Genomic DNA, 13400 nt, shown 5'->3' with positions numbered 1-13400 from the left:
GTGAGGAGGAGGGACAGTGACCGGCCCCACCTGTCAATCCAGGGTGTACCCCTTTTGTCGGGGGCTGGAGGCTGAGCCTGGGGACCAGTGGAGAGGCTGGAGCCCCCATGTTCCCCCAGTGCTGGGGAGCGTGGGCAGGAAGGCCGGAGGGTGGTGGGGAGAGGGAGGGAGTCGTTGCTTAGGGGGTGAAGGGAGTCTCAGAGGGAGGTTGGGGCAGCCTCCTCAGCAAGCAGTGGGAAGGGGATGGGCTGCCTCCTGAGCTCTGTAAGGCCCCAACCCGCCTGGCCCTGCAGTGTGCGCACCCTTCGGAAATATTTTGAGTAATTAGCAAGGGAAAGCAGCAAGTTGGCGGGGGAATGCCAGGTTGTCCTGGAGCCAGCCTCCAGTGCAAGGAAAGAAAGGGGCCTCAGGAGAAAGGGGCCCGTGGAGGCTGGTCAGGATTGTGTAGGACAGTGCCCGTTTGTGTGTGTGTGTGTGTGTGTGTGTCTGTGCGCACGTGCACGTGAGTGCTGGGGGAAGGGGCTGTGCACCACAAGGGCGTGCTGGCGGGGCCAGGTGCGGGCTCGGGGGAGAGATGGGTTCCAGGCAAAGCTGGGGTGAGGGGGTGGAAAGGTGCCTGCTGAGTGTCACATATTTGCTGTGCCTCAGTTTCCCCATCAGAACTCTGGTACGTTGATTCCTCACAGGCTGGAGCTGTAGGGTCTAGGCACCCCGTCTTCCGTCTGCCCTGATGGCCTCCCTCAGCCCCAACCTGCATTGGAGGGAAGGCCCTGGGCGGGGTGAATGAACCCCAGGGTGGCAAGTGGGGCCCCAGGGGCTGGGGCCCTCTGACCTCACACCCTGTCCCTTCAGGAAGGGACCAAGGGAGGGAGGAGCTGGAGACAGGCCCAGGCGAGGACCGCAGGTGAGTCTGGGCAGGCCCTCAACTTGGGCGAGGTGGGGAACGTGAGCCGAGCCCTGGGCAAGAACGGCCTTTGTGAGTGAGTCCCCAGGGCCAGGGAGGGGGCTGTGCCTCCTTTGCCGCCTGCTCCTCGGGGCTGTGGGTACAGTCTCCCCATTGCACATAGAGAGGTGCCGAGGCCCTGGCTGCAGGGGACCCCCGAGGGCCGCCTCTCAGCCCCTTTCTCTCTGGGCACCCAGAGATCATGAGGAGTGCATCAGGGGACACTCTGCAGGCCTTTGGTGCCCCCCATCTTCCTCCCAGCCATTCCCCCTTGGGCCGTGGCCTCCCCAAAACTGGCCCATGCTTTTCCCCAGAGAAAGTTGCAAGCAGGTCCATTTTGAGACTTTTTAAAACTTTACTTTTAAAAATGTTTTTATTGTAAATCACTTTCTATGAAAAAGGTTAAATTGCCCGATGGGTTAGGAGAGGGGATGTGGGATGCAGCCCAGGGCGTTTATGGTGGAGCAAGACACTCCCCTGCAGGAGTGCAAGCAAGGGCACGGGGCCATCCCCCCATTCTTGGTCCCAGTGGTTCTAGCAAGCACTGCGTCCCTCCCAGTTAAGCCTCAGCTCTAGCTACACTCACTACATTAGTCTGTCTGTCCCCTTTCCCTCTGCAGCTTGGCTGCCCCAGCCCCTAACCCCCAGATCCCCATCTCCCCGCTGCTCTCAGCCTCAAGTTGGGCTCAAAGATTAGGGACACATACCCTCTGCCCCACCTCTAGGGATGAAGCCAGAAGATCCCAGAGGCCTTAGAAAATCTCCTGGCTCCACCCGGCACCCCGGCCTCCTTTCTGTCTCCTCTCTCTTCCCCCCTCCGCCTAGCTCCTCCTCACAGACTGCCAGGAGAGGCCTCTTGGGTGTTCATTTGCAGTCACCTAATCAGCATTGGTTGTACCTGGGAACTTGCTCTGGATAGAGACCTGGGGAGGAGAGCAGGAGAGAGAGAAGCTTGGAAGCTAAGGTGTTCTGGGGCGGACCCTGTACTGATGTTTCCAGCTTGGCCAGGGCCCCTCCAAGCCGCAGCTCTCATAGTGCAGGGCCCTTAGCGTGTCTCTGGGGCAGGGAAGAAGTGGATCAGTGAAACACTGTGTGTATGGGGGGCTGGGGAGCGGAGGCAGCAATTTGGGTCCTGGGCCCCAATTCTCAGCCTGCTGGACTAGAATCTGAGGATGGCCTGGGCTGGGGGCCGTGTGGCCTGGTGGGGTGAGCTGGCCCAGCCCCTGCCTGGGCGGTAGGGTGTCCATGGGCCTGCACTGGCGGGGAGGGGGGCAGTCTGGGCCCAGACTTCGGTGCTGTCTGGAGGTGGGGCAGGGCCTGGCTTCTTACAAGAAGGCGCCCAGGCTGGCCCAGTCATGCAGGTCAGAGGCCAGTGTGGCATCCCCGGCCTCAAAGAGGGGCTCGGGGGGCAGGGAGCTACGGGTGCTCTCGTCCCAGGGGTGCTCCAGGAAGGATGTGGCCAGGAAGGTCTCATCAAAGTCCAGGCTGTCGGTAGCCTGCTCCGCTGGAGGCCCCCAGGTAACAGGGCAGTCGATGTGGTGGCCATGGATGGTGAGGTCCACGTCCCCGTGTGAGGCAGGGCTCAGCGGCGGGATCAGCTCCGAGGTCTCCAGCGAGCCCAGCTCCCCGTCCAGCGTGCCAGCGTCCAAGATGGCCTCCCAGTCAAAGTTGCCCTTGAGGGGTTCCAGCTCACCCTGCTCCTCCTGGGTCAGCAGCAGGGGGCTGGAGGGCCGCGGGACCTTGGCCTCCTGCTTGGGCAGCGGCTGTTGACGCTTACGCCCCAGCCTGCCCTCGCCAGCACCCCAGCCCGCCTCCCCAGTGGCCTCCTCGAACTCCCGCAGCAGCTGCTGGGCCTCGGTGCTCACGGTCAGTGGCCCGGCCCATGGGGCGGCGCTGGGCTCTGGCGCGGCCTGGCGGGCAAAGGCCGGGTGGATGTGGACTGGGGGCAGCCGCCGCTTCTTCAAGGCCCCACTCAGCAGCCGCTCGGCGTACTGGGGGTCGATGCGCCAGAAGCCCCCCTTGCCTGGCTCGTCCTTCTCCCGAGGCATCTTGATGAAGCCCTTGTTCAGGGACAGGTTGTGGCGGATGGAGTTCTGGACACAGGGAGGTAGGAGAGAAGGAAGACAGCTGGGAGAGTGGGTGGGGTCAGTGATGGGGGGCTCCTAGCGCCACTGCCAGTCCCACCACCACCTTCTCTCCGATGGGGGCAGGGGAGACAGAGGCGCTGCTCCGAGCGGGACGCTCTGGGACACCAGCCACGGGGCACCAGGAGCTGGGAGTGCTGTCGGGGGCTTTTGTTCCCTTTGGCCAGGATATCTGCCTGCTCGGTCATCCGAGCCCTGAGCCGCAGGGTGGCTCTCAGTGCCAGCCTGTCCTGCCCTCCCTCCCTTACCCCGCTGCTTGCGGCCTCTGGTCAAAGGGCTTGGCTCCCCCAGGTCCTGGACGGCCATCTCCCTCTGCCTGGGCCTGGCTGGCCTTCTCTGTTTGTGAAATGAGTGAGTGGGTGTGAGGGTGTGTGTCTGTGGGGGGGGGATGAAGTGTGGGAGGATCTGATGACTTTCCTTGCTTCTAGAGCCGGCTGCTGGCCTGGGCCCTCACCCACCATGTCCCCCTCCTCCCACCCCAGGCTCTGAGGCCTCAGTTGATTATTACCCAGCCAAGAGCATAGCGCTCATTCCTGGGGCCTCTCAGGCTTGGGGTAGGGTGGGGGGTGGTGGAGGGTCTCTGCTTTCTCACCAAGGTTACAAATGGTACCTGCCCCAGGGTCAGGGCCCAAGCAATCGTGGAATAGCTGTGATCACAGGAACTCTGATCCTGTGACCTGTGCCACAGGGAAGGATCTGTGCATCCTCAGGGTCTCTGTCCCCACGTAGCCCCTGATCCTGATGGTCGAAGAGGCTCAGGGCCTTGAGGGCCCAGCCTGAATCACCATCCTGCCTTGTTCACGCCTGGGTGCACAGTCCAAACCACGCTGGGGCACAGGGGTCTGGGGCCTGGTGGTTGGGGCCGGCAGGTGAGTAGTACCCCCTGGCAAGACTGGGAGGTTTACATGGTGGTCTGGGCCCCTTGGCTGCTCTGTGCCAGGTTCCGGACACTTGGAACATGAAGCCAGTGTGGGAGGAAAGAGCCCCTGTGGAAAGCACGTGGCTGAGGTAATTGTCCCCCCAGGGAGGTTGATGAGAAGAGGGGGAGGAGTGTAGGCAGGAAACTAGGGAGGGCTTGGGGTGGGGGCTGGCACAGCAGCTTTCGGAAGGCCCCGTAGCCCTTCCACTGGGACACAGATGGCCTTCACACCCTGCAGCACGCCCCTCTCCCCTCCCAGAGCCCCTCCAGCCAACTGAAAGCAGGCGGGATGCAGAGCCTGGCAGGAACGATGCTCTGCCTCCAGTCAGGCCCTGACAAACTGACCTTGAGGAGGGTAGTGTCGAGGAATTGCAGGACTTGGGACAAAAATGTGTCCCTCAGTCCATCAACCTACCCTGGGGGGCTGTGTCCACGCATAGTTCAGCCCTGGTCTTTGGGCTGAGCCTGCCGGACGAGTCACAAGTTCTTTCCACTTGAACCTCTATGTCGGCACCCCTGCAGCCCTCTGAACATCCTCCCTCCTCCATCTCTGAAGTCAAAGGGGCAGCAGTCCAAGCACTGGGCTCCCTTGAGGTCCTTCCTGGACGGCCTTCCTCTCTCGGGGCCCTGGCCGTACCGCGCCTACTTGGCCTGCGGATCTGGGATGTGAGTCCAGTCCGCGCGGGCATGGGGAGGGAGGGAGGGAGTGCCTCCCTACCTGCCAGGTGGGATCAGCGTGGCGGAAGTAACAGAAGTTGTCCGTGATCCACTTGTAGATGGCCGACAGGGTGATCTTGGTGGCCTTGCTGGCCTGCATGGCCATGCAGATGAGCGTGGCATACGAGTAGGGCGGCTTCACGTGCGGGTTGGTGGCGTAGTCCACGTCGTCGGGAGGCGAGGCCTGCAGCCCCGAGGGGGCGCTCCGCGGCGTGCAGGAGGACGTGGGCTTGCCGGGTGTGTGCGGCTGCCCCAGGCAGGCGGGGTCCGCCGCCAGGGGAGACCCCGGCTCGGCCGAGCCTGCCAGCTCGTGGGAGCCGTGGGGGTCGGTGTCCCCCGAAGGCAGGGCGGGGAGCTCGGCGTTGAGAATGGAGAATTCCTGCAGCCACTGCAGGCTGGTCAGGCTGTCATTCAGGGCGTTGGACTCCTCCAGGCCGCCTTCCGGTCCGGCCTCCTCCGCTGCCCCTGCTCCCGAGACGTGTAGCCAGCTCTCCGCCATATCTGCGGCGACTCTCCGAGGGGGCTGTCAACATCCACGAGCCGAGCCGAGGGTGGCCGCCGAGCTCTCCGGCCCGCTGACTCCCGCGGCTTCAGTTACGCAGCCTCCCGGAAGCGGGCTTCCATCCCGCGATCCGGGGGTAGCCTCCTCCAAACGGAATGTGGTGCCTGCGGGGACCAGAGCGGGAACTGAGCCCTCTTTCCCCACCCCCGAGGGGAGAGTGTGGGCGAGGGGGGAGGCTCTTACTAAAATCCTTCCTGCAGCTGGGGAGGATCTTTTACTGCCGACGTCTGGGAAACAGAAGGTGTGCCCGGGAGTCCGACCCACACGGGGTTCGCCTCGCTCTTTTCCTCTTGGATCTTTTAGAGGAGACTTAATTAGCCCAACGAGGGAATAGTGTAGGGGCATGCGAGGCCACCCCTTTCTCCCTCAAAGCGGGGAATTAACCCCCCTCTCTCCGTCCACAACCAATGGAAATGGGGCGAGAGAGTCCAGGAGGGCAGTACGACGGGTCGGGGGGCGGGGGAGGTCGTCTGATCTTTGAAAAGGGATATTAGGATGGGGCTCAAGGGGAAGGAAGGAAACAATACAGAGAGTTATAAGGGGGCGGGAAGTGAGTGTCCCCCAAACGCCTCTGATGTCAGTCCCCGGGCCCACCACTTCCGTCGGGGACGGATGGGAGAGCGGGCTGGTACTGACGCCCTCCCTTCCCACGGCCTGCAGCCCTCCCCGTCCCTTACCTGGCTCAGAGCGCAGTCCGGGCCAAAGGAAGCTTCTCAAAGAAATTCCTCCCACCGCCCACCCTCACCGCGGCTCTCTGCTCCCAGCTCCAGGGCCCAGCCAGCAATCCTCGTCGCCACTCACGCCCGACGGCGCCTCTCTGAAAGCCAGCGGCCGGGGACCGGCACTCAGTAGCCGCTCGCAAGGCGTCTCCTGCTGCCGTGGCGACGCCCCGCCCATATAAACAGCTTCCGCTTCTGCCATTGGCCAGGGCATCTCCAAAGAGACCGCGGGCTCTTAACGGCTCTCTCACGCGGTAACTCTCTTCCAACTCCCTCCTGCCGCCCTCTCCCGCGCGCGACCCAGCCCCCTACCCGCCACCGCGTCCCGGCTCCGCGCATTTCCGCCCGAGGGCCCCGCGCAGGGCTCGGAGAGGCGCGCGGCTCGGCGCTCCCGCAGAGGCCCCGGGGCCCTTGGCGAGCAGTTCGCCGCGGGAACCGTCCTCCGCCCCACCCCCTTCCCATCTGGGCTGCTCAGAGGTGGCGACGGCTCCTGGGACACAGCCCGTGGCGCGGGGGCCAGGGCTGGGTGCATGCTTGGGGCTTTCCTTTCCTCTCCTCTGGGCTGCGAGTGGCACTTCCTCACGTTTCTGCGGCCTGTCCCGGTCTCCCGACCGAGTGTCGTCTTGGTGCCCGCAAGCAGGTCTGACTCTCCGATGCCACCTGCCACTCAGGTCCGCAGAAACCGCAGCCCCGGTCGCAGGCACCCCAAGGCGGCTAGGGTAATCCAGTGTTTCCCGGTAAGCGCTCCCTCCCCGCCCCGTCCTCAGCAAGATTCCCAGAAGCTGACATTCCAGAGGCTTCTTCGGAAGTGCTCTCCCTCCTTTCCAGATAGCCGAGGAAACAGAGCCGCTGGGTGAAAGCCAGGAAAGCCGTGGACTTGCCAAATTCTTTGACTGGGGTCATTTGCCCCATTCATTTCACCAGCCTTTAAGTGACGGACTAACGGTGGACTGTGGTCCTTCCTCCTCCCCTCCCCCAGCCTCCCTCCAGTCACCAGCTTTCCTGCTCTTCAGTTATTGAGGAGCTGCAGTTGGAAGTTCTCAGAGGTTGAAGGGGGTGGGTGGAGGTGAGGGCTCCTTATCAGGCCTCTGGGCAGGAGCTGTGCCCGGGGGATGGTACACCAGCTCCCACCCAGAAACATGTCTTTCCCTCTACCCCTTGCCCTCTCTCACTCCTCCATGTCCAGCTTGTCTTGAGTCAAAGTTTTTTTTTTTTTCTTCCCAAGTATTTATTGTTTTTATTTTTATTTTATTTTTATTTTTTTATTAGTTTCTGCTTTATAACAAAGTGAATCAGTCATACATATACATCTGTTCCCACATCCCTTCCCTCAGGCATCTCCCTCCCTCCCACCCTCCCCATCCCACCCCTCCAGGCGGTCACAAAGCACCGAGCTGATCTCCCTGTGCTCTGCGGCTGCTTCCCACTATCTATCTACCTTACGTTTGGTAGTGTATATATGTCCATGCCTCTCTTTCGCTTTGTCACAACTTACCCTTCCCCCTCCCCATATCCTCAAGTCCATTCTCAAGTAGTTCTGTGTCTTTATTCCTGTTTTACCCCTAGGTTATTCATGACATTTTTTAAAATTCCATATATATGTGTTAGCATACGGTATTTGTCTTTCTCTTTCTGACTTACTTCACTCTGTATGACAGACTCTAGGTCTATCCACCTCATTACAAATAGCTCAGTTTCGTTTCTTTTTATGGCTGAGTAATATTCCATTGTATATATGTGCCACATCTTCTTTATCCATTCATCCGATGATGGACACTTAGGTTGCTTCCATCTCCGGGCTATTGTGAATAGAGCTGCAATGAACATTTTGGTACATGCCTCTTTTTGAATTTTGGTTTTCTCAGGGTATATGCCTAGTAGTGGGATTGCTGGGTCATATGGTAGTTCGAGTTTTAGTCTTTTAAGGAACCTCCATACTGTTCTCCATAGTGGCTGTACCAATTCACATTCCCACCAGCAGTGCAAGAGTGTTCCCTTTTCTCCACACCCTCTCCAGCATTTATTGTTTCTAGATTTCTTGATGATGGCCATTCTGACTGGTGTGAGATGATATCTCATTGTAGTTTTGATTTGCATTTCTCTAATGATTAATGATGTTGAGCACTCTTTCATGTGTTTGTTGGCAGTCTGTATATCTTCTTTGGAGAAATGCCTATTTAAGTCTTCTGCCCATTTTTGGATTGGGTTGTTTGTTTTTTTGCTATTGAGCTGCATGAGCTGTTTTTAAATTTTGGAGATTAATCCTTTGTCAGTTGCTTCATTTGCAAATATTTTCTCCCATTCTGAGGGTTGTCTTTTGGTCTTGTTTATGGTTTCCTTTGCTGTGCAAAAGCTTTGCAGTTTCATTAGGTCCCATTTGTTTATCTTTGTTTTTATTTCCATTTCTCTAGGAGGTGGGTCCAAAAGGATCTTGCTGTGATTTATGTCATAGAGTGTTCTGCCTATGTTTTCCTCTAAGAGTTTGATAGTTTCTGGCCTTACATTTAGGTCTTTAATCCATTTTGAGCTTATTTTTGTGTATGGTGTCAGGGAATGATCTAATCTCATACTTTTACATGTCCCTGTCCAGTTTTCCCAGCACCACTTATTGAAGAGGCTGTCCTTTCTCCACTGTACATTCCTGCCTCCTTGATCAAAGATAAGTTGACCATATGGGTGTGGGTTTATCTCTGGGCTTTCTATCCTGTTCCATTGATCTATCTTTCTGTTTTTGTGCCAGTAAAACACTGTCTTGCTTACTATAGCTTTGTAGTGTAGTCTGAAGTCAGGGAGCCTGATTCCTCCAGCTCCGTTTTTCGTTCTCAAGATTGCTTTGGCTATTCGGAGTCTTTTGTTTTTCCAAACAAAGTTTGAAATGTTTTGTTCTAGTTCTGTGAAAAATGCCAGTGGTACTTTGTTAGGGATTGCATTGAACCTGTAGATTGCTTTGGGTAGTAGAGTCATTTTCACAATATCGATTCTTCCAATCCAGGAGCATGGTATATCTCTCCATCTATTTGTATCATCCTTAATTTCTTTCATCAGTGTCTTATAATTTTCTGCATACAGGTCTTTTGTCTCCTTAGGTAGGTTTATTCCTAGGTATTTTATTCCTTTTGTTGCAATGGTAAATGGGGGTGTTTTCTTGATTTCACTTTCAGATTCTTCATCATTAGTGTACAGGAATGCCAGAGATTTCTGTGCATTAATTTTGTATCCTGCTACTTTTCCAAATTCATTGATTAGCTCTAGTAGTTTTCTGGTAGCATCTTTAGGATTCTCTATGTATAGTATCATGTCATCTGCAAACAGTGACAGCTTTACTTCTTCTTTTCCAATTTGGATTCCATTTATTTCCTTTTCTTCTCTGATTGCTGTTTCTAAAACTTCCAAAACTAAGTTGAATAAGAGTGGTGAGAGTGGGCCACCTTGTCTTGTTCCTGATCTTATTGGAAATGGTTTCAGTTTTTCACCATTGAGGACAATGTTGGCTGTGGGTTTGTCATTTATGGCCTTTATTATTTTGAGGAAAGTTCCCTCTATGCCTACTTTCTGCAGGGTTTTTATCATAAATGGGTGTTGAATTTTGTCGAAAGCTTTCTCTGCATCTATTGAGATGATCACATGGTTTTTCTCCTTCAATTTGTTAATATGGTGTATCACATTGATTGATTTGCGTATATTGAAGAATCCTTGCATTCCTGGAATAAACCCCACTTGAGCATGGTGTATGATCCTTTTAATGTGCTGTTGGATTCTGTTTGCTAGTATTTTGTTGAGGATTTTTGCATCTATGTTCATCAGTGATATTGGCCTGTAGTTTTCTTTCTTTGTGACATCCTTGCCTGGTTTTGGTATCAAGGTGATGGTGGCCTCGTAGAATGAGTTTGGGAGTGCTCCTCCCTCTGCTATATTTTGGAAGAGTTTGAGAAGGATAGGTGTTAGCTCTTCTCTAAATGTCTGATAGAATTCGCCTGTGAAGCCATCTGGTCCTGGGCTTCTGTTTGTTGGAAGATTTTTAATCACAGTTTCCATTTCAGTGCTTGTGATTGGTCTATTCATATTTTCTATTTCTTCCTGATTCAGTCTTGGCAGGTTGTGCATTTCTAAGAATTTGTCCATTTCTTCCAGGTTGTCCATTTTCTTGGCATAGAGTTTCTTGTAGTAATCTCTCATGATCTTCTATATTTCTGCAGTGTGAGTTGTTATTGAGTCAAAGTATTAAAAGCGTGCTGGAGAAAGTCGGACAGCAACTTTCACAAATAAGCCAACTGCGCAATTAATAGCTCTCCCTCCCTTGTGAACAGTTTTATTCATTTTTAAGAATCATGCAGCAGTCCATAAATATTGCATCCTTGACGTCCCCACTGTAGTGTGCCCATGAGTGTACTCCAGGGAGTGAGGGGTACACAGATGGCACAACAGTACACACATACTTACACACACTAGGTGTGCAGATCCTAAAGCACAGTGAGCAAGCAGCATGCCAAGGTCAGGTGAACAGGACACAAACTCTCCCCAGGTGAGATGGCTTAACGTGTGTGGATCCGTGCCCAGGAGATGCCCCAGCGTGGGCATGGCCTCTGGTGGGATGGGACTGGGGAGGAGAAGGAAAAAGGGCTCTGTGAGAAGGCTGGGATCACCACACCACCCGGAAGTGAGCTCATAGGTGAGCTCCGACCTGAGTGTGGCAGGAAGGAGCCCCAGGCCTCCGGTTAGTCTGTGTCCTTGTGTGAGAAACCAGGCCCCGTCATATTCTCTGTGGGTCAACTGCTAACAACATGACCATCTCCAGATGATGACTGGGGCGGCTGTCCTGTTCCCCGACCAGGCTCTGTGCCCTGTTCCCTGATCCCAGCCCTTTTGGATGGGATATTTCTGCTCGCCAAAGAGCTAAATGAGGGCAAAGAGGTGAGGGGATGGGGGAGAGAGCAGGAACTGTCTGAGAAACAGGAGTGAAGGGCCACTTCTCACCCGGGTATGTCTTGGTTATGGAACCAAGGCCTTGAGGAATCTCTCTGAGCCTCTTCCTGGGAGAAGACAGACCCTCCAGAAAGGGTGAAGGCAATGGCTTCCTCTTACGGTTCCTGGCCACTGTGGCAACTGTTTACCTGCATCTCCTTCATCTCAGGTAACACCACACTCTGAATACTACCTGCCGGGAGACGAGGTGGATCTGTATGCCACCACCGCAGGCTAAGGGAGTGCCCCCTTCCCTAGTGCTTCTGGGACTCAGACTTCAAGGAGATCAGGAAGTGTGGTTATTGCTCGAATCTTCAATATGAAAGGGGCTGTAAGAATGTTTCCGGGAAAGGAAGGACATTAAATGGGGCCTGAAACAGCAGAGCCCACTGCAGGATTTCAGAGCGGGTGGACACGGGAACTCAAGGCAGAAGCTGAGATTCAGGCTTGGCTCATGTAGTGTCTGTCAAGACCACAGGCCTCCCCCTGCCCACCCCCAGGGCAGGCTGTGAACCACAACTACCAGGCAGTGAGGGTCACCAGGCACCTGGTGGCGCAAAGCAGCCACACAGGAGGTGCAAAACATTCCCCAGCACTGGGCTCTCCTTGAGGCCTTGGGAAGGACCCTGAAAAGCTCTTCTAGGGCAACAATTCCAACTACTAATTCAGGCCATCATGGTGGGCATAGCCTAGGGCTCTGTCATATCTCAGCCTCACAAACTGTTGGATCCCACTTTGCTTCTCAATCTCATGCTCCACTAAATAACCACCTCTTCCAAAAGCCAGCAGACAATGCATCTATCAGAGAGCTATGAGGAATCCATTGATAACACTAGTGTTGAGGGACGAACAGCCAACAGCTTACGGTCTTGCTGTTTCAGGCTGTTATTTATATGCCCTACAGCAGAGTGAGGTGGGGTGCACATGTGATTTGAACAATATCTCTAAATCTCTGATGAGCCTATGGAAGGCAGTACCTCCGGCTCCCCCCATCAGGCTCAGCTGATCTGGAGGACAGGGGAGGAAAACCGGTGGGGTGGGGAGCCTCCCAGACCACCACTGACCCCAGCTCAGCCCTTCCCCCAACCTCCTTTGGGGTTCCTGGGCACCAAATGAGAACCACCGGTCCACCCCTCTCTCAGCTTCTTTCTTCAACTCTTTCAGAAAAGCGGGGTGGAGACGGGGGCAGCAGGGGTAAGAATGCCACCTGACAGGGCGGTAGTGATGAAACGTGATAATATACGACAGTCCCTAACAAGTGCCTGGTACATCGAGGGGGTCAAAAATGCCTTTGCAGTGTCACCTTAGGATGGAGCCCCAGGCCTTCCTGAGTGCACCTGATCATAAAGAACTCCCCGGTAGGTCATCATGTAACTGAGGGGTTCTCAGATTCAAGGCCTCCTTCCTAAGCAGACACACGAGGCATAGCCTCTGCTACCAGAAGCAAGAACTGTTTTCCCAACCAACCTTCTGGTGGTTGCCACTGCTTCTTGTCCTTGAGAGAGGAGCTCCTAATGCATTTTGAGGGAAACCCCACTTACAGTGCAATATGGCTTTCCCTTCTCACAGGAGTCATCCCCCAACGCCACCCCAAACTGCAGGTTTCAGATTGGTTATGATGTCCCAGAGACTAGAAAATGCTAGATGGGTGTTTGTAATGAAGTCACCCAAACTCTTGAGTCTTCTTGGTCTAACTCCTAAGGAGAAAAAAAAAAAAAAAAGATGCACAAGATATAACCAGTCTGTAGAGCACAGCTCCACCTGAAGATCAAGATACAGTGGAAACATTCCAGAGACTCTCTGCAAAGGGTCTCGTGAGCTGCAGTTCGAGTGGCTTTAGCCGACAAGGAGAAAAGAGGTTTCCAGTCCCTTCTGAGAGGGGAAGGATCACGGTTGCGGAAGAAGATGAGTCTGGGAGAAGGGTCAGGTGCCCTCAGCATCCAGCTTTCACGTGGGTCTAAAAAGTCTCCGTGTGTCTTGCTGAGGATGCCCAGGAGGTCAGTGGTGCCATGAGGCCAGGATGGGATGTGAGAACGGGAGGAGAGCCCTGGTACAGGGGCTAAGGCTCTCAGATGGCCAAAGGATCCCACACGCAGAGCCTGTTCTCGGGGTCCTCCAGGCTGCCAGAAGATGGGCGTCTGCGCTGCGTGTTCCGACGACTGACCACGTTGTCGTCAGCCTGCCAGGCACCTGAGAAGAGGAAAGGAAGGTTACCGGACCTTTGGTTTGGTGCAGATGGTGTCTCTGGCAGGACAGTCCGGGAGTTTGGCACGAAAGCTGGCAAGATGCGCATTAGCTGGAACTCCCACAGGGTGCAAACCACAGCACGTGAAACTTGGGAGCAGTGGCGTCCACTGGGCGAGGGACAGTCATGGCCACTGTGGCCCACTGATGGAGGGACATGCAGGATGGTCCTTGTTTTGTGAGCTTGCCG

This window comes from Mesoplodon mirus (genome assembly GCF_964341445.2).
Source record: "Mesoplodon mirus genome assembly, chromosome: 18".
Taxonomy (NCBI): Eukaryota; Metazoa; Chordata; class Mammalia; order Artiodactyla; family Ziphiidae; genus Mesoplodon; species Mesoplodon mirus.
Note: the sequence above shows the minus strand (reverse complement) of the source record.